The sequence below is a fragment of the Littorina saxatilis genome, linkage group LG3 (genome assembly GCF_037325665.1).
Source record: "Littorina saxatilis isolate snail1 linkage group LG3, US_GU_Lsax_2.0, whole genome shotgun sequence".
NCBI lineage: Eukaryota > Metazoa > Mollusca > Gastropoda > Littorinimorpha > Littorinidae > Littorina > Littorina saxatilis.
In genome coordinates, this window is record NC_090247.1 from 38,166,581 (window position 1) to 38,189,519 (window position 22,939).

At 41.9% G+C, this 22,939-nt stretch overlaps 1 long non-coding RNA gene across 1 annotated transcript; it reads right to left on the reverse strand.

Annotated features, from left to right (window-relative positions):
- Positions 1–962: 962 nt before the first annotated feature.
- LOC138962291 (uncharacterized) lies at positions 963–5,111 on the reverse strand. The gene is made up of 2 exons (XR_011454467.1): positions 1,985–5,111; positions 963–1,569 (listed from the first exon to the last, which is right to left on the reverse strand). It is a non-coding gene; the product is annotated as an uncharacterized lncRNA (long non-coding RNA).
- Positions 5,112–22,939: the final 17,828 nt, after the last annotated feature.

Sequence of the window (22,939 nt, forward strand, 5' to 3'; positions counted from 1 at the left end):
TACCTCTATTGCCTTTCATCTACACGTGTCTGTTTTATGCTGTTTCCCGGCGTCTCTGTTTGTGTGTCCGTATGTCTTTTTCTCGATCTATGTCGTTGCCTCTCTCTCTCTCTCTCTCTCTCTCTCTCTCTCTCTCTCTCTCTCTCTCTCTCTCTCTCTCTCTCTCTTTTAGTAAAACAGTACCTACGGGACGTACGATAACCGAAATGCTGTGCGTCCCAGGACCCGCTCTCTTTAGGTTTAGTACAGTGCGTCCCGGGACCCCCTCTATGAATGTCTACGTGTTTTCGGCTTCTAGTGCGTATAGGACGCAGCCGGGGACGCACAGTTTGGGGAGCCCTGACAATACTCCTTATCTCTTTCTCTCGTTTCGTCCGTCTGCGTTCTTCTTTGAGTAGATGGCTCTGTATTTATATTCCTTGATCAAATCCTCCTTACGCCGCTTTCGAGGGATGCACGCATGCTTGGTATTTTCGCGTTTCTATAACCCACCGAACTCTAACATGGATTACAGGATCTTTTCCGTGCGTACCGGCCTGGTCTTGTCCTTGCACGTACACACGAAGGGGGGGGGAAGGCACTAGCAAGTTGACCTGGGAGATCGGACAAATCTCCACCCTTAACCCAGCCGGGTTTCGAACCCACGACCTCCCGTCTTATCCACTAGGCCATTGCGCCCGTCCGTAAAGGCTGTCAATTTTTGGTACTTGTCTTAGTGGAGGGATGTTCTTGTCCCATGTAACAGCTTGGCAAGATTTGTGGTGGTGTGCACGATCGTTTACACGGTTTATTGGTGGTTGTCGTTGTTACGACTGGAATTTCCGTGTGTATGTCTGATATGTATGTATATCTACTCCTATCAAAAGTTATGCGTGCTACTCTCTGTTTACTAATTAACTGTTCTTTACACACACACACACACACACATTCCAACCAGGCACAAAGACAATAACACACTTACGGCCCTTTGCCTCTGTACCTCTATTAGAATGTTCAATCACAACATAAACATATTATTCTACATCCATTCTACAGATCACTTTCGCTCAACATGAAAGTTCTAGTTCTGGTAACACACAGAAATCTAACTGCACAAAATTACATACATGTTATTATGTCATGCAATCTACAGTTCACGTGCACACACATATAACACTTTAAGCTTTGTTCCGTGAAAGCCCGTCTGTCTCAAAACACACGAAGTCATTGTCTCCAACAATACTTCTGTTACTATTCACTTCTGTTATACACAGATGACAAACCCCACGACGCTCGACGTCTCGTGGTTATTCACTCGGGAAACGTATCTCTGTACAGCTATCACGCTGGTTAAATTCTCTCAGTCGTACTCACAATATACAGTGGCACGCACTGCTTCACCCCACCCACACAACTGTCTCGTGTGGTGGAATGGGACGGGGTTCCCGTTTCGCAGCGCTTCACGCCGTCTTCCCCTCCAGCATTCCCACAGCTCTCGGCTGGAGCTTGAGGGTAGAACCTCCCGTCTCGTTCCCCTTCCGCGACCGCTCTCGGCCCGGGATACCTCCGCGACCCACTCGGCCCGGGATGCTAAAATACACAAGTTTAAACTACCATAAGTCTCCATACTTGAATAAACTTTTATAACATTCTTTATCACTACCGGCAACTATCTTATGCGGTTACAGTATATACACCCGCTAACTCATAGCGACTTCATTTCCGAAAAACATGTAAACATTCCTTTTTCAACAATGGCTGACATCCGTGCACGTTTTTCAGCTAATTCACACATGACTCTCCCGGTCATTTCTCAAGTCAATATTTCCGAGCAAAATAATATCTCCGAGTAAAATTTTTGTTTGTTTGTTTGTTTATTTGTTGCTTAACGTCCAGCCGACTACGCAGAGCCATATCAGGACGAGGAAGGGGGGGATGAAGGGGGCCACTTGTCAAGCGATTCCTGTTTACAAATGTCCGAGTAAAATATCAATTCAATAAATACCTGTAAACACAGCAGTCGAATCTACCGATTCAATACCGCGGCACGAGTCCCCAAACGACCTCTAGCGCCCGGTGAGAAACTTTACAATCAGGAGACACCTCTTCTCCTGTCGATAGTCTGCAAAGCTCTGAGGCTGTATTATCTTTACAACGCCACCTCAGTCAATACTCTTCTCTGATTGGTCACCGACACTACTGCACTGCGTCAGTGACGTATCACCGTACGGTGTCCACTCAAAGTTCGTGGCCCATGAAATTTTGTACACCTGAGTCACATAACTCCAATATACATCTATGTGCAAATCCGTTTGTCACATTACCCCCTCCTCCCAGAAAAAAAAATGACCGACCAAGGTTATTTTTTTCTTAAGGATAATAGGCAAAAGAGGGTAACTACTTCACTGAACTGCAATTTTTTATATCGCATATCAAAATTGTCGTAACTGACGCAAGACATAAACTCTCTAATTCACTGCTTGTAACAACACTACTTTATGTCCGATACAGCACTTCTTCCTTCTCTTGGAAGATTTCACTGAGTTCTTCTATTAACTCATAAGTTCCATTCATGTTGCTTTCTAGCCCAAACATGTAATGTCTTTCTTTAGCATCTTTAGTTTTCTTATCTTGAGTCCACGACTCTTCCAACATAGCACTACGACTCATGATGCTAAACAAGCAAGTAGTCAAAATCAAGCAAACCATTTTCTTGACCTCTTTCTGCGATTTCCACCATGGCTTACAGCATCAGTAGTCTCTATCGACCTACTCTTTCCACTCGTATCCAGTGAAAAACCACCTTTTAATCTGTTCAGTTCAGCACGCAACTGACTGAGTTCTTCTCGAACAACTGCCAAGTCCTGATTCAAACACGCAACCTTCTGATCTGGAGTCAGAATTACAGGTTTATCAGGAGGATTTCTTCTCTTTTCCTGCGCACGATTTGTACTAGCTGTAACCCCCTCAACATCAGGAAAACAGTCTGCATCGCCTGAAATCCCCGGAATGTTGCCTATGATCAAATCAGCCACAGGATCATTCAGTACACAGCAAACCATCTCTCCCGACACATAAGGTGTCTCAACTTTAACTTTCGCCTGAGGATAAGTAAGGACCTCCCCACCAAATGTTTTACAGGTGACCTTTCTACTGACCAACTGGTCTTTCGACACCAATCCTCTACGCACTCCAGAAATCGTAGAACCTGAGTCTCGAAGTACTGTACACTCATTCCCGTTAACACTACCATGTTCCAACTTCAGACTTCCAACATCCTGAGTAATTGGTGAAACGACTTCCGCAAGAGCAGAATTTCCCGAATAACCAACGTCTGCGACAACAGCATTTCCTGAGTCGACTCGCTCATATATACCTGATTCAATCAGATACTTCGGACAAGACCACCTGTCATGGCCGTCAATCCCACAAATCAGACAAGGGTTCTGAGGGTGTGTCCGTAAGGGACACTGAACTGACCAATGTCCTTTCTCATGACATAACAGACAAGTATCTCCGCTCCGGGACAAACCACCTCTGCGACTACCAGTACGATTGCGTCTACTTCCACGAGGATAGTATGTATCACCTTGTGACTGTGCCTGTGCATCAGACGTACATCTGCCATAGCTCCAGTTACCTTGTCTACGACCAGCAAAACTGGAACCAAACCTTCGAGACTGCGGACCACTTCTACGATTATTGCTTTGTGAAAAAGCAGCTGCAGCGTACTCTTCGTGACTACACGAACCTGCAGAAAAAATGGTTGGTCCCGACTTTCGTGACAAGTTTTTCCCAGGTCTCGCTAACCGATAGCTTTCGGCAGCTTTGACCATTTCATCCAAAGTAACTAGACCTCGTTCTCGAATGAAAGTTGCTAAGTCAGCTGACACGCTTTCAAGGAATTGTTCTCCCAGAATCAAGTTCACTAGACCATCAACATCTGTGGTTATGTCAGACAGCGCAACCCAACGATCAAACAATCGTCGTAACTCAATCCCAAAAGTTTGGAACGGTTCCTTTTCACTTGGACGGATATTTCGGAGCTTTTGTCTAAATGTCTCAGACGTGCACTGAAATTTCTTCAGCAAGTTTTCTTTCAAACATTGGTATGTTAGTTCACCAGCAGCAGCAAGGCTATGGTATAGGTTTAATGCATTGCCCTCTAAAAGAGCAGACAAGTACGTGATCCACCTTGTCTCTTCCCATCCCAGAGATTTTGCATGAGTTTCAAATCGGAACAAGTATGAGTCTATATCATCTTGCTGTTCCCTGAATGCAGGGAGCCTGGGGTAAACAGGGCGAGCACCTACGTTAGTGTGAGAATCCCGACCATTTTGTGGTGCACGCGAACCAGCACCAATTTCAGCCTGCCTAATCTCAAGTTCTCTTTGTTTTAACTGGTGTTCTCTTTCCTCCCTTTCTTTTAGCAACTCTCTATCTCTTTCTCTTTCTTCCCTTTCCAGTTCTTTCTGTCTTCGACTTTCTTCAATTTGTGCATCTTCCCTTTCTTTTTGTCTATCCAATTCTTTTTGTCTCTCATCTTTTTCTCGTTTTCTCTCCAAACGATCAAAACTCTCTTTCACGTATTTCTCACGTTTATCTGCAGCCAGACCCAAAGTCTCTGCCTGTTTAACGAACTTTTCAAACAACGCATCATAATCATCTTCGCTCTCCATTGTGTAAGTTTTGAACTTTCAAAATCACACCAAAATATGTCCAAGTTTAGAGAAAAGTTTTGAAAAAGTTTCAAACAATAATGCAAGATCAAGTAATCTACTTCAAAACTGTCAAGTACCACAACAAATCTGGCACAAGATACAATAGTCAATACAAGACTATATCCAAACACGTTTCGGCGTAAATCTCACGCAAAAATATCCAACAGTTTTAATGAAAGTCAAATATTCAGTCAATGAAGTCAAAACGAATCTTCAAACATATATACAAGTACAAACAAAACAACAACCCCAAACCACAAATAGGAGGAAAAATTCAAAGTTCAAAAATGCAACACAAGTAAAGACTTAAGACTAATCAACAAACTAATTACTAAATCAGAAAACCAAACTCAAAATAAATAAAGTCCAACTAAGAAAGACGCAGTTGGAAGCAAAATGAAAACAAAATTCCAACAACAACAAAAATTTTATGAAGTGAAACAATCCAATTCAAAGTTTTAAATAGTAACTTAAAATAACTATATATACACTACTAATGAGATTAACTTAATCTAAATCAACCAGACAAAAAATGTAGTTGGAGGCAAATACAACAAATTCCAAAAAAAAAAACAATTTTTAAAGTGACCCAATCACTCCAACAGCAGACTAAATTAAACCACAAAAAAAAATTCAAAGTATTCAATCAACTACCATAGCAAATAACAAATCAAAAATAAACTAAAACTCAAACTAATTAAAGTCTATATCAAAATATCACAACTAATTACCTTAATTACTTACAACAAACTTACAAAATCAACAAAATCAATGCCACAAAATCAATACCTAATCAATCACATTAACAAAAAAAAATTTCAAAATCAAATTAAAAAATTTCAAAGTCAAAAAGAACAAAATTAATCAAAGTTAATCAACAAAGGCAAAGGGCAATAAACAACAGATAGATCCCTATTCTAAAGCAGAAAGAAAAAAATGTTCTAACTATTTTACAAAATGAAGACACAGAAAAGAGCAAGGAAAGAGAAATGAAAGACCCCACAGGTAGAAAAATGAAGCTAATCCCTCAGTGCTTAGAACTGTACAGTAAGCACTACCGTAAAACTGGAGACGGTAACAATACAAAACAAGACATGAACGACACAACTATTCAATCCGAAAAATCTCTGTCTGCGTGACCTACTGCCAAAAATTCTAAAAAACCCAACACAGGGGACAAAATTAAGTTTAGCAAAGCAGGGAAACAACTATAAATTTTAACTAACACAGAGTAATCGGGGTCACCAAATGTTACGACTGGAATTTCCGTGTGTATGTCTGATATGTATGTATATCTACTCCTATCAAAAGTTATGCGTGCTACTCTCTGTTTACTAATTAACTGTTCTTTACACACACACACACACACACATTCCAACCAGGCACAAAGACAATAACACACTTACGGCCCTTTGCCTCTGTACCTCTATTAGAATGTTCAATCACAACATAAACATATTATTCTACATCCATTCTACAGATCACTTTCGCTCAACATGAAAGTTCTAGTTCTGGTAACACACAGAAATCTATCTGCACAAAATTACATACATGTTATTATGTCATGCAATCTACAGTTCACGTGCACACACATATAACACTTTAAGCTTTGTTCCGTGAAAGCCCGTCTGTCTCAAAACACACGAAGTCATTGTCTCCAACAATACTTCTGTTACTATTCACTTCTGTTATACACAGATGACAAACCCCACGACGCTCGACGTCTCGTGGTTATTCACTCGGGAAACGTATCTCTGTACAGCTATCACGCTGGTTAAATTCTCTCAGTCGTACTCACAATATACAGTGGCACGCACTGCTTCACCCCACCCACACAACTGTCTCGTGTGGTGGAATGGGACGGGGTTCCCGTTTCGCAGCGCTTCACGCTGTCTTCCCCTCCAGCATTCCCACAGCTCACGGCTGGAGCGTGAGGGTAGAACCTCCCGTCTCGTTCCCCTTCCGCGACCGCTCTCGGCCCGGGATACTTCCGCGACCCACTCGGCCCGGGCTGCTAAAATACACAAGTTTAAACTACCATAAGTCTCCATACTTGAATAAACTTTTATAACATTCTTTATCACTACCGGCAACTATCTTATGCGGTTACAGTATATACACCCGCTAACTCATAAGCGACTTCATTTCCGAAAAACATGTAAACATTCCTTTTTCAACAATGGCTGACATCCGTGCACGTTTTTCAGCTAATTCACACATGACTCTCCCGGTCATTTCTCAAGTCAATATTTCCGAGCAAAATAATATCTCCGAGTAAAATTTTTGTTTGTTTGTTTGTTTATTTGTTGCTTAACGTCCAGCCGACTACGCAGAGCCATATCAGGACGAGGAAGGGGGGGATGAAGGGGGCCACTTGTCAAGCGATTCCTGTTTACAAATGTCCGAGTAAAATATCAATTCAATAAATACCTGTAAACACAGCAGTCGAATCTACCGATTCAATACCGCGGCACGAGTCCCCAAACGACCTCTAGCGCCCGGTGAGAAACTTTACAATCAGGAGACACCTCTTCTCCTGTCGATAGTCTGCAAAGCTCTGAGGCTGTATTATCTTTACAACGCCACCTCAGTCAATACTCTTCTCTGATTGGTCACCGACACTACTGCACTGCGTCAGTGACGTATCACCGTACGGTGTCCACTCAAAGTTCGTGGCCCATGCAATTTTGTACACCTGAGTCACATAACTCCAATATACACTATGTGCAAATCCGTTTGTCACATTACCCCCTCCTCCCAGAAAAAAAATGACCGACCAAGGTTATTTTTTTCTTAAGGATAATAGGCAAAAGAGGGTAACTACTTCACTGAACTGCAATTTTTTATATCGCATATCAAAATTGTCGTAACTGACGCAAGACATAAACTCTCTAATTCACTGCTTGTAACAACACTACTTTATGTCTGATAAAGTACTTCTTCCTTCTCTCGGAAGATTCCACTGAGTTTTTCTATTAACTCATAAGTTCCATTCATGTTGCTTTCTAGCCCAAACATGTAATGTCTTTCTTTAGCATCTTTAGTTTTCTTATCTTGAGTCCACGACTCTTCCAACATAGCACTACGACTCATGATGCTAAACAAGCAAGTAGTCAAAATCAAGCAAACCATTTTCTTGACCTCTTTCTGCGATTTCCACCATGGCTTACAGCATCAGTAGTCTCTATCGACCTACTCTTTCCACTCGTAGCCAGTGAAAAACCACCTTTTAATCTGTTCAGTTCAGCACGCAACTGACTGAGTTCTTCTCGAACAACTGCCAAGTCCTGATTCAAACACGCAACCTTCTGATCTGGAGTCAGAATTACAGGTTTATCAGGAGGATTTCTTCTCTTTTCCTGCGCACGATTTGTACTAGCTGTAACCCCCTCAACATCAGGAAAACAGTCTGCACTCCCTGAAATCCCCGGAATGTTGCCTATGATCAAATCAGCGACAGGATCATTCAGGACGCAACAAACCATTTCTCCCGAAACATAAGGTGTCTCAACTTTAACTTTCGCCTGAGGATAAGTAAGGACCTCCCCACCAAATGTTTTACAGGTGACCTTTCTACTGACCAACTGGTCTTTCGACACCAATCCACTACGCACTCCAGAAATCGTAGAACCTGAGTCTCGAAGTACTGTACACTCACTCCCGTTAACACTACCATGTTCCAACTTCAGACTTCCAACATCCTGAGTAATTGGTGAAACGACTTCCGCAACAGCAGAATTTCCCGAACAACCAACGTCTGCGACAACAGCATTTCCTGACTCGACCCGCTCATATATACCTGATTCAATCAGATACTTCGGACAAGACCACCTGTCATGGCCGTCAATTCCACAAATCAGACAAGGGTTCTGAGGGTGTGTCCGTAAGGGACACTGAACTGACCAATGTCCTTTCTCATGACATAACAGACAAGTATCTCCGCTCCGGGACAAACCACCTCTGCGACCACCAGTACGATTGCGTCTACTTCCACGAGGATAGTATGTATCACCTTGTGACTGTGCCTGAGCATCAGACGTACCTCTGCCATAGCTCCAGTTACCTTGTCTACGACCAGCAAAACTGGAACCAAACCTTCGAGACTGCGGACCACTTCTACGATTATTGCTTTGTGAAAAAGCAGCTGCAGCGTACTCTTCGTGACTACACGAACCTGCAGAAAAAATGGTTGGTCCCGACTTTCGTGACAAGTTTTTCCCAGGTCTCGCTAACCGATAGCTTTCGGCAGCTTTGACCATTTCATCCAAAGTAACTAGACCTCGTTCTCGAATGAAAGTTGCTAAGTCAGCTGACACGCTTTCAAGGAATTGTTCTCCCAGAATCAAGTTCACTAGACCATCAACATCTGTGGTTATGTCAGACAGCGCAACCCAACGATCAAACAATCGTCGTAACTCAATCCCAAAAGTTTGGAACGGTTCCTTTTCACTTGGACGGATATTTCGGAGCTTTTGTCTAAATGTCTCAGACGTGCACTGAAATTTCTTCAGCAAGTTTTCTTTCAAACATTGGTATGTTAGTTCACCAGCAGCAGCAAGGCTATGGTATAGGTTTAATGCATTGCCCTCTAAAAGAGCAGACAAGTACGTGATCCACCTTGTCTCTTCCCATCCCAGAGATTTTGCATGAGTTTCAAATCGGAACAAGTATGAGTCTATATCATCTTGCTGTTCCCTGAATGCAGGGAGCCTGGGGTAAACAGGGCGAGCACCTACGTTAGTGTGAGAATCCCGACCATTTTGTGGTGCACGCGAACCAGCACCAATTTCAGCCTGCCTAATCTCAAGTTCTCTTTGTTTTAACTGGTGTTCTCTTTCCTCCCTTTCTTTTAGCAACTCTCTATCTCTTTCTCTTTCTTCCCTTTCCAGTTCTTTCTGTCTTCGACTTTCTTCAATTTGTGCATCTTCCCTTTCTTTTTGTCTATCCAATTCTTTTTGTCTCTCATCTTTTTCTCGTTTTCTCTCCAAACGATCAAAACTCTCTTTCACGTATTTCTCACGTTTATCTGCAGCCAGACCCAAAGTCTCTGCCTGTTTTACAAACTTTTCAAACAACGCATCATAATCATCTTCGCTCTCCATTGTGTAAGTTTTGAACTTTCAAAATCACACCAAAATATGTCCAAGTTTAGAGAAAAGTTTTGAAAAAGTTTCAAACAATAATGCAAGATCAAGTAATCTACTTCAAAACTGTCAAGTACCACAACAAATCTGGCACAAGATACAATAGTCAATACAAGACTATATCCAAACACGTTTCGGCGTAAATCTCACGCAAAAATATCCAACAGTTTTAATGAAAGTCAAATATTCAGTCAATGAAGTCAAAACGAATCTTCAAACATATATACAAGTACAAACAAAACAACAACCCCAAACCACAAATAGGAGGAAAAATTCAAAGTTCAAAAATGCAACACAAGTAAAGACTTAAGACTAATCAACAAACTAATTACTAAATCAGAAAACCAAACTCAAAATAAATAAAGTCCAACTAAGAAAGACGCAGTTGGAAGCAAAATGAAAACAAAATTCCAACAACAACAAAAATTTTATGAAGTGAAACAATCCAATTCAAAGTTTTAAATAGTAACTTAAAATAACTATATATACACTACTAATGAGATTAACTTAATCTAAATCAACCAGACAAAAAATGTAGTTGGAGGCAAATACAACAAATTCCAAAAAAAACAAACAATTTTTAAAGTGACCCAATCACTCCAACAGCAGACTAAATTAAACCACAAAAAAAAATTCAAAGTATTCAATCAACTACCATAGCAAATAACAAATCAAAAATAAACTAAAACTCAAACTAATTAAAGTCTATATCAAAATATCACAACTAATTACCTTAATTACTTACAACAAACTTACAAAATCAACAAAATCAATGCCACAAAATCAATACCTAATCAATCACATTAACAAAAAAAAATTTTCAAAATCAAATTAGAAAATTTCAAAGTCAAAAAGAACAAAATTAATCAAAGTTAATCAACAAAGGCAAAGGGCAATAAACAACAGATAGATCCCTATTCCAAAGCAGAAAGAAAAAATGTTCTAACTATTACAAAATGAAAGCACAGAAAAGAGCAAGGAAAAAGAAATGAAAGACCCCACAGGAAGAAAAATGAAGCTATTCCCTCAGTGCTTAGAACTGTACAGTAAGCACTACCGTAAAACTGGAGACGGTAACAATACAAAACAAGACATGAACGACACAACTATTCAATCCGAAAAATCTCTGTCTGCGTGACCTACTGCCAAAAATTCTAAAAAACCCAACACAGGGGACAAAATTAAGTTTAGCAAAGCAGGGAAACAACTATAAATTTTAACTAACACAGAGTAATCGGGGTCACCAAATGTTACGACTGGAATTTCCGTGTGTATGTCTGATATGTATGTATATCTACTCCTATCAAAAGTTATGCGTGCTACTCTCTGTTTACTAATTAACTGTTCTTTACACACACACACACACACACATTCCAACCAGGCACAAAGACAATAACACACTTACGGCCCTTTGCCTCTGTACCTCTATTAGAATGTTCAATCACAACATAAACATATTATTCTACATCCATTCTACAGATCACTTTCGCTCAACATGAAAGTTCTAGTTCTGGTAACACACAGAAATCTATCTGCACAAAATTACATACATGTTATTATGTCATGCAATCTACAGTTCACGTGCACACACATATAACACTTTAAGCTTTGTTCCGTGAAAGCCCGTCTGTCTCAAAACACACGAAGTCATTGTCTCCAACAATACTTCTGTTACTATTCACTTCTGTTATACACAGATGACAAACCCCACGACGCTCGACGTCTCGTGGTTATTCACTCGGGAAACGTATCTCTGTACAGCTATCACGCTGGTTAAATTCTCTCAGTCGTACTCACAATATACAGTGGCACGCACTGCTTCACCCCACCCACACAACTGTCTCGTGTGGTGGAATGGGACGGGGTTCCCGTTTCGCAGCGCTTCACGCTGTCTTCCCCTCCAGCATTCCCACAGCTCACGGCTGGAGCGTGAGGGTAGAACCTCCCGTCTCGTTCCCCTTCCGCGACCGCTCTCGGCCCGGGATACTTCCGCGACCCACTCGGCCCGGGCTGCTAAAATACACAAGTTTAAACTACCATAAGTCTCCATACTTGAATAAACTTTTATAACATTCTTTATCACTACCGGCAACTATCTTATGCGGTTACAGTATATACACCCGCTAACTCATAGCGACTTCATTTCCGAAAAACATGTAAACATTCCTTTTTCAACAATGGCTGACATCCGTGCACGTTTTTCAGCTAATTCACACATGACTCTCCCGGTCATTTCTCAAGTCAATATTTCCGAGCAAAATAATATCTCCGAGTAAAATATCAATTCAATAAATACCTGTAAACACAGCAGTCGAATCTACCGATTCAATACCGCGGCACGAGTCCCCAAACGACCTCTAGCGCCCGGTGAGAAACTTTACAATCAGGAGACACCTCTTCTCCTGTCGATAGTCTGCAAAGCTCTGAGGCTGTATTATCTTTACAACGCCACCTCAGTCAATACTCTTCTCTGATTGGTCACCGACACTACTGCACTGCGTCAGTGACGTATCACCGTACGGTGTCCACTCAAAGTTCGTGGCCCATGAAATTTTGTACACCTGAGTCACATAACTCCAATATACATTATGTGCAAATCCGTTTGTCACAGTCGTTTCTTGTTTGGAGAACCCAGGGGTGTCATCGGAGACAACCTCAGCATCAATCTTATTATCTTTTTTGTTCTCGGCAATCTCTTAAATAGAGAATACTACATGGCTTGCTGTGTCGTACCGGATTTACACGAGTTGCATTTTTAAATGTTGAACTGCGAGCGACGGGCGCAGTGGCGTGGTGGTAAGACGTCGGCCTCCTAATCGGGAGGTCGTGAGTTCGAATCCCGGTCGCTGCCGCCTGGTGGGTTAAGAGTGGAGATTTTTCCGATCTCACAGGTCAACTTATGTGCAGACCTGCTAGTGACTTAACCCCCTTCGTGTGTACACGCAAGCACAAGACCAAGTGCGCACAAAAAAGATCCTGCAATCCATGTCAGAGTTCGGTGGGTTATAGAAACACGAAAATAACCAGCATGCCTCCCCCGAAATCGGCGTATGCTGCTTGAATAGCGGGGTAAAAACGGCCATACACGTAAAAATCCACTCGTGCTAAAAACATGAGTGAACGTGGGAGTCTAAGCCCATGAACGAAGAAGAAGAAGAAGGAGAAGAACTGCGAGCGAAAGCACGAGGCTTTGGAAGAGATCGAGGTTCCAAAAGAAGCGTCTTTAATTTGGACGCCTCGACAGAGGGACGTTTTGAGTAAAATACACGTAAAGGCGTATCAGTAAAAGGTACAAGATTCCTTAAAATTCAGATTCTTTTATACTCGGTACTTTAAATCTGGTTAAAAATCGTAATTTCTTTCAAAAAGTTACAAATCTTGGCTGGCGGTCTGTTGTGGATGGTTCGCACGAAAAAAGTTGTATCCTTATTCATGCCGCACAGGTCATTTTACCCTTATAGTTGCCGTGGCAACTCAGATCAGTATCTAGTAATAATGCATTAGTTATTTGACACCACTGACATCACTGCACACATCTAGACACTAATGGAGCCGTACCTGATTATTTCCTGTGTGTTCCACCTACACGGTTGTGTTGTGGTGGTAGAAAGTTTTGTTCACGGAGAAGTGTTTATGTTCATCCAATCAGCAATACAGTCTTGCTTACATGCATTATTCCCAGATACTGAGTTGTCACGGCAACTGACGGTAAAATGACATGTGTGGCAAATTGAAGACGCTTCTTTTAGAACCTCGATCTCTTCCAGGCGACAGAGATGCAGTGACAGAAAATCTCAAAGGAAATTTATGATTTATTTTAGGCTGAATATATACCCCAAAAACTTGCCCGAAAATCTTAATTAATTACTTTTGATTTGTTTTGCCGAAAATGCCCCACATACGTGTAAAATAATTCATGTATGTAAACATTGCATCTTGCTATTTCCTCTCGAAATAAGCGCCTGGAGCCAATTGATGGGAATCGCGCTATAGAAAAGTTATTTATTATTATTATTATTATTATTATCGCCTAAAGTCACGATCCTTTGGTTGTTGGGTTGACTGTGAGCATGCACACACTTGCAGACATAAAGTCCATTCTTTATTATATGCAACATTTCTTAACACAATTCAATCTACACACACACACACACACACACACACACACACACACACACACACACACACACACACACACACACACACACACACACACACACACACACACACACACAATTAAATAATTATGAATACACTGTACAAGAAATTCAATCCACCGTTCACAACGACCTTTTGGGGAAAAAATACAACCTCGCCGTTTTCCATCGCTTTGACCTTTCGAGTTTTGTAACTCTCTATTTTATATTTTATTTGTTTCTTAAATGGCACAGTTCGTCCCATGTAAAGGAATCGGGTGACCATCTCGGATCTGCATAGGCTTTCTCTTGTGACAACACCACCCCTCCGCTTGGACACATACCAACAATCAACTGCCTGGCTGACCGGTGTAACACGAAATTTTGACTCCACGAAAAATTTACTCCGGAGTAAATATTTCGTACGAAATTCTTACTCCGAGTACACTTTTCGTTCGAGAAAAGAACTCCCCAAGGCACGAAAAAATTACTCCCTCCACGAAATTTTTACTCCCCATTTTTTTTACTTCCAGTAAAAATCTCGTACGCAAAAATGGGATGCGGGCGAAGGGATAATGCCAATAAGTGATCTCGCGCACACGAATGTCGCGCTACCCTCCTTCCACCCCTTCCACCACCAAGACTAACAGGGGACAAGGGAGTAAACATTTCGTACACCTGGCATGGGAAGTTAAATTGCTCGTGTTGGGGTGAATTTATTTATTTGTTATTTATTCGTCAGGGGAGTAACATTTTTGTACGAAATGTTTACTCGGAACTCACCTGTCTTGGGGAGTAATTTTCTCGTGCAATGAGGGAGTGCTTTTTTCGTAAAGGGAGTAACTTTTTCGTACGAAATGTTTACTCCGGAGTAAAAATCTCGTGGGAGTAATTTTCTCTTGTTACACCGGCACGGTTGGCCTAGTGGTAAGGCGTCCGCCCCGTGATCGGGAGGTCGTGGGTTCGAACCCCGGCCGGGTCATACCTAAGACTTTAAAATTGGCAATCTAGTGGCTGCTCCGCCAGGCGTCTGGCATTATGGGGTTAGTGCTAGGACTGGTTGGTCCGGTGTCAAAATAATGTGACTGGATGAGACATGAAGCCTGTGCTGCGACTTTTGTCTTGTGTGTGGCGCACGTTATATATGTCAAAGCAGCACCGCCCTGATATGGCCCTTCGTGGTCGGCTGGGCGTTAAGCAAACAAACAAGCAAACAAACGCACTGCCTGGCTGCTTGTCATAAATCGTGGGATATTTTATGATTAATTTCGCGGATTCAATATGGGTGTCGGTATCAACATTAATTTATTCGCAAACTTCCACTCTCCATAACAGTCAGGATGCTGAATGTTGGTATGTGTTGGACGGGCGCAGTGGCGTGGTGGTAAGACGTCGCGGCCTCCTAATCGGGGTGAGTTCGAATCCCGGTCGCTGCCGCCTGGTGGGATAAGAGTGGAGATTTTTCCGATCTCCCAGGTCAACTTATGTGGATTATAGAAACACGAAAATAACCAGCATGCCTCCCCCGAAATCGCTGTATGCTGCCCGAATGGCGGGGTAAAAACGGTCAAACACGTACAAATCCACTCGTGCTAAAAACATGAGTGAACGTGGGAGTCTAAGCCCATGAACGAAGAAGAAGAAGAAGAAGGTACGTGACCAAGTGGAGTGGTGTTCTTATCCGATGTCGCAGAACTGAGATAATCACGGGAAGCACCGTGCTTTAGAAGTTCTGTGCGAGGGCCGCACCCAACATTATTGCGACGAGTTTCAGGTTCCAGAAAGTCATCGTGACTTCGCAAATCACACAGATCAGACGGATCACATGATATAGGGTTTTTATCCATGTTATCTTGTAACTAGCATTCTACTCCGGAGAAAAACAAGATTGAAAGAAACACCTATCCGTTTGTACAAGAAGAATAAGGGGTTAAGTTTCAATGAAGACAAGAATTTCAATAACAGAAAAAAATTAGTGTCACTGAAAGAAAATGAAGGAAAATATATAACAGCAGACAGTTCTTGTAACAGATAATGGTAAGGGTTATCAAAGAACTCATTATTATGCAGAAAGGGCAAAGGTGATAGAACTAATGCAAGTTCTGGGCAAGTTAAAACGTAGAAGATTAGTTCAAAAGAAAGAAACCACGTCTTAGATAAAAACAAATATGGAAAGTTTAAAAGGGTTGTCGAAGGGAGTGGAGAAAAAATATCGCCAATCGGCTCAGACTACAGACCACTGGTCACGAAATAAGGAAGGTGAATGCATAACGAAAGAATACAAGATCTCGAAATATGGTTGGTTGTTGAATTGACTTTTAACGTCCCTTCAGCTCATATGGCTATGCGGGAACGGTAGAACTTGAAAGATAGAAAGAAAGAACTTGAAATAAAGAAAGAAATAACAAAATGGGGAAAAAAGGAAAGAAAGAAAGAAAGAGCTTGAAAAATGGTTGGTGTTTCTTTTAACGTCCTTTCAGCCCATATGGCTATGCGGGACCGGTACAACTTGAACGATAGAAAGAAAGAACTTGAAAGAAAGAAATAAATAACAGAAAGGGGAAAAAAGAATAGAAATAGAAATAGAAAGAACAGAACTTGCAAGAGGATTGTGTGTTTTTTAACGCCCCTTCAAGCCCATGGGGCTATGCGGGACCGGTATAGCTTGAAAAATTGAAAGAAAGAACTCGAAAGAAAGAAAGAAATAATCAAAGGGAAAAAATTAAAGAAAGAAAGAAATAACATTTAGTACAACAAAGCGTCAGAGACACAGTAAACAATTCCTTCACTACACAAGACAAATTAGTCGTGGAAACTTCCACTGTTGGACCGATACACACTGCCTTCATCGGCATCACTCATTACTGTTCAGACCTGTTTCATATTGCCTCTCATCCTAGACCCTACTTTCTATAACAAACCGGTCTATGAATGCGCCTCTTTGCTCTCAAACTGTCGGACAAATATTGACAGTATCGAACGTCCCACATAGAGACTAGAATAGACTTTAAACGGCAGCCAATTAGAACTCAGAAAAACAAGAACTATTCTGTGTTTTCAAAGTGTCCCGCATACCGGAAGTGTCTCCATTCAGAGTCAATACCTTGTAGACTTTGGGTAGGCGCGGTCGATAGTTGAGATGAAAGGAACAAAATTTAGTGAGCTACTGATGTGGGGTCTCTAATAATTGCAGGACTCAAAATTAAAACCCAGGTGAATTATCTTGAATGCGATGAAATATAATTGACAGCTCGCTAGAGAATGATGGTATGCTTTTATATATCTCTGTTTTTCTTTTTAAAACGTTTCTTTGTTTTAGTCAAGTCTGGACTGAATTTTATGGGAATTGAGACGAGTGTGTGTATGTGTGTGTGTGTGTGTGTGTGTGTGTGCGTGCGTGTTTGTGTGTGTGTGTGAGTGTGTGTGTGTGTGTGTGTGAGTGTATGTGTGCGTGTGTGCGTGCGTGTTTGTGTGTGTGTGCCAGCTATACTAATTTTGGCCATATCGCTGCGCAAAATAGGTCTTTGTTTTAGTCAAGTCTGGACTGAATTTTATGGGAATTGAGACGAGTGTGTGTATGTGTGTGTGTGTGTGTGTGTGTGTGTGTGTGTGTGTGTGTGTGTGTGTGTGTGTGTGTGTGTGAGTGTATGTGTGCGTGTGTGCGTGTGTGTTTCTGTGTGTGTGCCAGCTATACTAATTTTGGCCATATCGCTGCGCAAAATAGGTCTTGCTCTTCGTCAATGTACGCATCACACTCAAAGTCATCGCCTATAATTAGTACATATTATTCGATCCAATCATTGGCCCAAGACAAGTGCTTTGACGCAAGCTCCTGTTATACTCAGATACAAACTTTGCTCATTCTGTCCATGGTTACGAAGAAGAGGTTTAGCTAAAACAGACTATATACTTGGTGTAGGTTAGATAACAGCAGGTTTTTCCGTCAAACTACAGTGGAGCCTCCCTATTAAGACCTTCCTTATTACGACTCCCTCTAAGTTAGGACTTTAAATTTCATGACCGATCCTTTTTACTCTGTTTACATCCTCTGTACTACGACTACCTCCTTAACCCGACATACGACTGACAAATCATGGTCAAATGCGACTTTGTTATTCCCGAGAAGAAGTTCAAAACTGTGCAAACCTTGATATTGTTTTGGAAATTGAGCAAACAGTTGACGAGCACATCGCAACTGCGATGTCGTCTGCTCAAATAGGCTCCATTCTCCGCAAGCGTTATTTCCCCTGTTGACATATTCGCGACTGTACTTTATTTTGAATAGATAAAGGTCATTGGCCAGATGTCTGTTTCATTTAGCAAAGAACTGTGCAGGAACTCCTACCTTTTAAACACGCAAAGTTACAGAAACGTTATGAAAGCAATCCGATCATCGAACCAAAACCGAAAGTTGTGGTGACGTCATGTCATTTTGCGATGTACGTATGCAAAGCGTGTGTAACATTTTCGGTCTAGCTAACAATGGCGGCCGACGAACATGGGTTTTGAAATTTGGAATTGTTCTTGGTTTTCCCCGATCCGTGACCGAATGACGCGATATACAACCACGCGGCGTTCGTTTGAATCAATACATTCTCAGAATCCCGTCAGTGAAGTTTGAAGGTGAGTAGTGGAGTACGTGTCCTAAATTACTCAACTCGGTGGACAGTCCGTAGTGCAGTTGTCCCCAAGTTGAATGAGTGAGTCAAGTTTCATCGTGAAAACTGACGCTTTTGGATACAATTTTACATCAGTTTCAACACACTGCCGCGGTTCTTATTCGTTTTGTTCCTTGCGTTTGGGACACTTTTCTTTTTCAACCAAATCGTTCGTATGACTATGATTAGTAGCTGGTATCGACATCGATGTGCATGTTTTGGGACCGCTGCTTTCGTTCGACCTCAGTTTGTTTATTTCAAACCTTAACCCACGAGTAGTTACGTGGCTTGATTAAACAAGCAAGAAAACTGTTCAAATGCAATAATGTGTTGAGCTGGCAATCGTGGCATTAAAAAAGAACTGAAACATCATTCAGGAGTTTTATTTACATTTTACACTAGCTGTCTGTCCTTCAGGTCTTGGTTCAGCCTCCCTATTAAGACCCCTCCCTATTAAGACCTGATTTTGTCAGATTTTGGGAGGTGTTAATAGGGAGGTTCCACTGTATCGCAAAATACGGTCACTGGCTCTCTTAGTCCGTTTATTATTTTTCACACGCTCTCGACAGATTGTGACACCCAACTTTTGTAAAATACCGGATATGACATGATCAAAGACAAATCCAAAAACAAAGAGACTGCCAACGTTCCAAAATTCAGAATCAAAAAACAAGAAAGGTAGGTTGTTGGAACGTTTGTTATTGACAAAACAATACATTCACAGATATTTCGACCCAACGGTCTTTTAAGTGAACAGACAAACAAATATTCACACAAAACTTATCTGAATTATGTTGTGTGAATATTTGTGATTAAGTTTAAACTATGTTAATAATGAAGCTGTTCTAAAAATGCCGTGTGTGTGCGTGCGTGCGTGCGTGCGTGTGTGCGTGTGTGTGTGTGTGTGTGTGTTTGCCTGTCTGTCTGTCTGTCTTCCTATGTAATGCTGGGTGAAGCCAGAGCGAGAATGATGGTTCCTGAGTGAAAGGGGTGCTGCCAGTGTTATGCTATAGGACATTCCATCCAGACAGTGTTGTCAGACGATGCTAGTAGCAATCAGCAAATCTGAACGTTGTATAACTAGCGCATTAGTCATTATATCTCCTTCCTCGAAACCAGTCCTCGAACATATGACCACCATTTACGCACGTAATAAACTGACCAAGCTTTTGGCTACCGCCGGTACGGATTGGTCAGCAAATTCGTTCTAAATAATATACGTGGCTTTTAGAGTCATTCACCTGTCTAAGGTGTGTCTTCGAAGAGACACCAGACTTACGCGACTATGGTAAAGGAGAGACGTGTTTAGCACAAGAATCGTTTAGCCTTACGCTTACACCAGGTAGAGTGAGCAGCCAGTCGACCGTCGGTCAGTATCGATCACACGTACGGTATGTTAGAGTGCAGCAGAGATAACCTTTCCGGTATCACTGGACTCCATGACGAAAGACAAAATGAATAACGGGTTCTTCTTCGTGCATAGATACACGGGCATTGTTTGCTACGCCTTGAACAAACAAGTCCACACGCTAAATAGCTACAGCGTGTTTTGCTGTCATGATACAAAAGCTACGGTCCTCATAACACGAAGAAGGGTAATAGGTCTAGAACTATCACTTAACTCATTGTCTCCCAGGATATATCCGTACCCACTCATTTGGCTCTATCTGACCAGGTACGGTGGATATATCCGCTTAGACTGTCAGCTTCAGTCGCTTCCTGTAACGTCGATCTAACGCCTGCATTCCAGCGTGTTGATACACAGTTTCTACACAGTTACTACATGTCTGAATGACCTACTGCTGGAGTACAGCTGGTCTCGACTAAAAAAAAACTTGGTCAACATAGGTGGGGTAGAAAGTGTTAAACAGCGTCCTAAAATGCATGATGTAACTATAAAGTTGGTGTCTAACATGTACCTCATAGAATATTCCTCATTTTGCTGCAATAATGTGATCATTGAAAGAATAGCTCACAGTGCCCGTATTCAAAGACGTCTTGAACAATGTTTCTGTCAGAATCCAAAAACTTGCATTCAAATCTGTTTTATTGATATGATAATTATGCACCCAAGCACACACTTCGTGTAATCATAGAGACGTGGACTAGCCGTGCACCTTGTGATTTTGGTTGCTCTGCATGTAAACACAAATGACGAAAACATATAGATCAATTGAAAGTTGTGTAGTTCGAAAACACAAGGCTACGACACGCATAACTTGCATGTTACAGCTTTCATTACATTTTCTACATTGCTATTTATCCGGCGTGGTCCAGTCTGCATGAAAAGCAGCATCTGTACCCGTTATAGAATGTTCGCAAGGGCCTAAAGAATATGGACAAAATAAAACAACAGATCTAATATGTGCATGAATTTACAGGCATATATATATACATTTTGATTGAGATATGCGATTTAACATGGCTTTCATTCTTCGAGTTGACAGCTTTATTTAGATCTGACGAGAGCATGTGAATATAAATAAACGGAGTGAGAGAGTCAGTGACTGTATTCTGCGATGGCTTAAGAGAAGAACGTTGTTATCTGCACCAAGTAGCCTATAGAGTCTGTTCTAGCCAACGTCTTCTTGGACAGAAATAGCCGCGAAGTGATAATCTGCGTAACAGGAGCTTACGTCAAAGCACTTGTCTTGGGCCAATGATTGGATCGAATGATGGTCTAATTAGGGGATGACTTTGAGTGATGTGTGTAGGTTGACGTAAAGCAAAGCGTATTCTGCGCACCGATATGGCTAAAATGTGTATGACGTACGCACGCACACACGCACGCACGCACGCACGCATCGCTCACGCACGCACGGACGCACGCAAGCGCACACACACACACACACACACACACACACACACACACACACACACTCTCACTCTCTCTCACACACACACACACACACACCGACACACACACACACAAACACAGCACGCACACACACACACACACACACACACACACACACACACACACACACTCACACATATTGTTACAGAACAATTAGATTTTAATCTGCAACTAATCGATAACGCTAACTTCAAAAACAAACTGCAAGAAATATCGGACACCATTGAAAAACAACCACACCTTACTGACAACACAATGCACTGTAAGGGGTTGCAACGGAACCCCCCTTTTGTTAACATCTAAAAAAAAAAATTGAGGAGGGAAAAACGAGTATTGAAAGGGAAAGAATCGTACCATAATTGGGGGGTACATTTTGAAAACACGATCAACAACAAACATTTTTTTTTATATTAAAAAAAGAGAAGAAGGAGGGTCTCAAAAAGGGTGAAGTGTTAAAACGGGAGTCTTACAAGGAGGATTCCAATGTATACGCGCAGGGGCGTAGCAAAACGCACAACTCTCATACTGGAAAATGTCACAGGCATAGAGTTACGCGTACGATCAAGCAACAGTAGCCGTGTAACCTTTTGCAGACGAGGCGATGACGATGTGCTGTTAATCACTAATGCTATCGATTGAGCAGTGCAGAAAACACCAGGGTTTTCCCTTTTCTCATTTTTTCTTTTTCACACTTTGTATTGTATGGGGAGATGGTTCTGTGAAGCCCCCTGAATCTGATGGGTAGGTCATATTCTGAGATAGGAAAATGGTCACTCCTGGCATGAAACGGCATAAAATAAACAATAATAAAAAAATGTTTTAAATAAGTGAGGTACATTTTTAGGCTAGCGGGGGGGTGGGGGGGTGGGGGTGCGCAACCCCCATAACCCCCCCCCCCCCCCCCCCGGTAGTCCGGCCCTGGGAAGCATCTTCGCGTATAACCTTTCTGTAACGGGTCGCGTACATGGTGACACTGTGTGTGTGTGTGTGTGTGTGTGTGTGTATGTGCGGGTGCGTGTGTGCGTGCGTGCATGCGTGCGTGCGTGCGTGCGTGCATGTGTGTGTGTGTGCGTGAGTGCGTGCGTGAGTGTGTGTGATAGAAACAGACAGATACGTATAGATAGAAAAAGAGTATTTTTTAACCCTTCGATTATCTACCTCTCCGTTCGTATAAACGTCTGGGTTTTTGTTACCAGTGCACATACTTCTCTTTAACTTCAACGATCCCTCCAAGCATGCGAACGTAAAACACTGCCAGGCTAATAATGACAGTTCTGCCTCAAGCAATGCACTCAAAAATATAACAAGCTTGCGTGCCTGCTAATTTTGTGCGGACTTGAAGTTCTTAACCGCCTGAGTTAAATACTTCTGATGTCTGGTAAAACATAATAAAATATTGATGCAAACCCGCTACCCTTTTTGTGTGGGTTACTTGAAACAACAT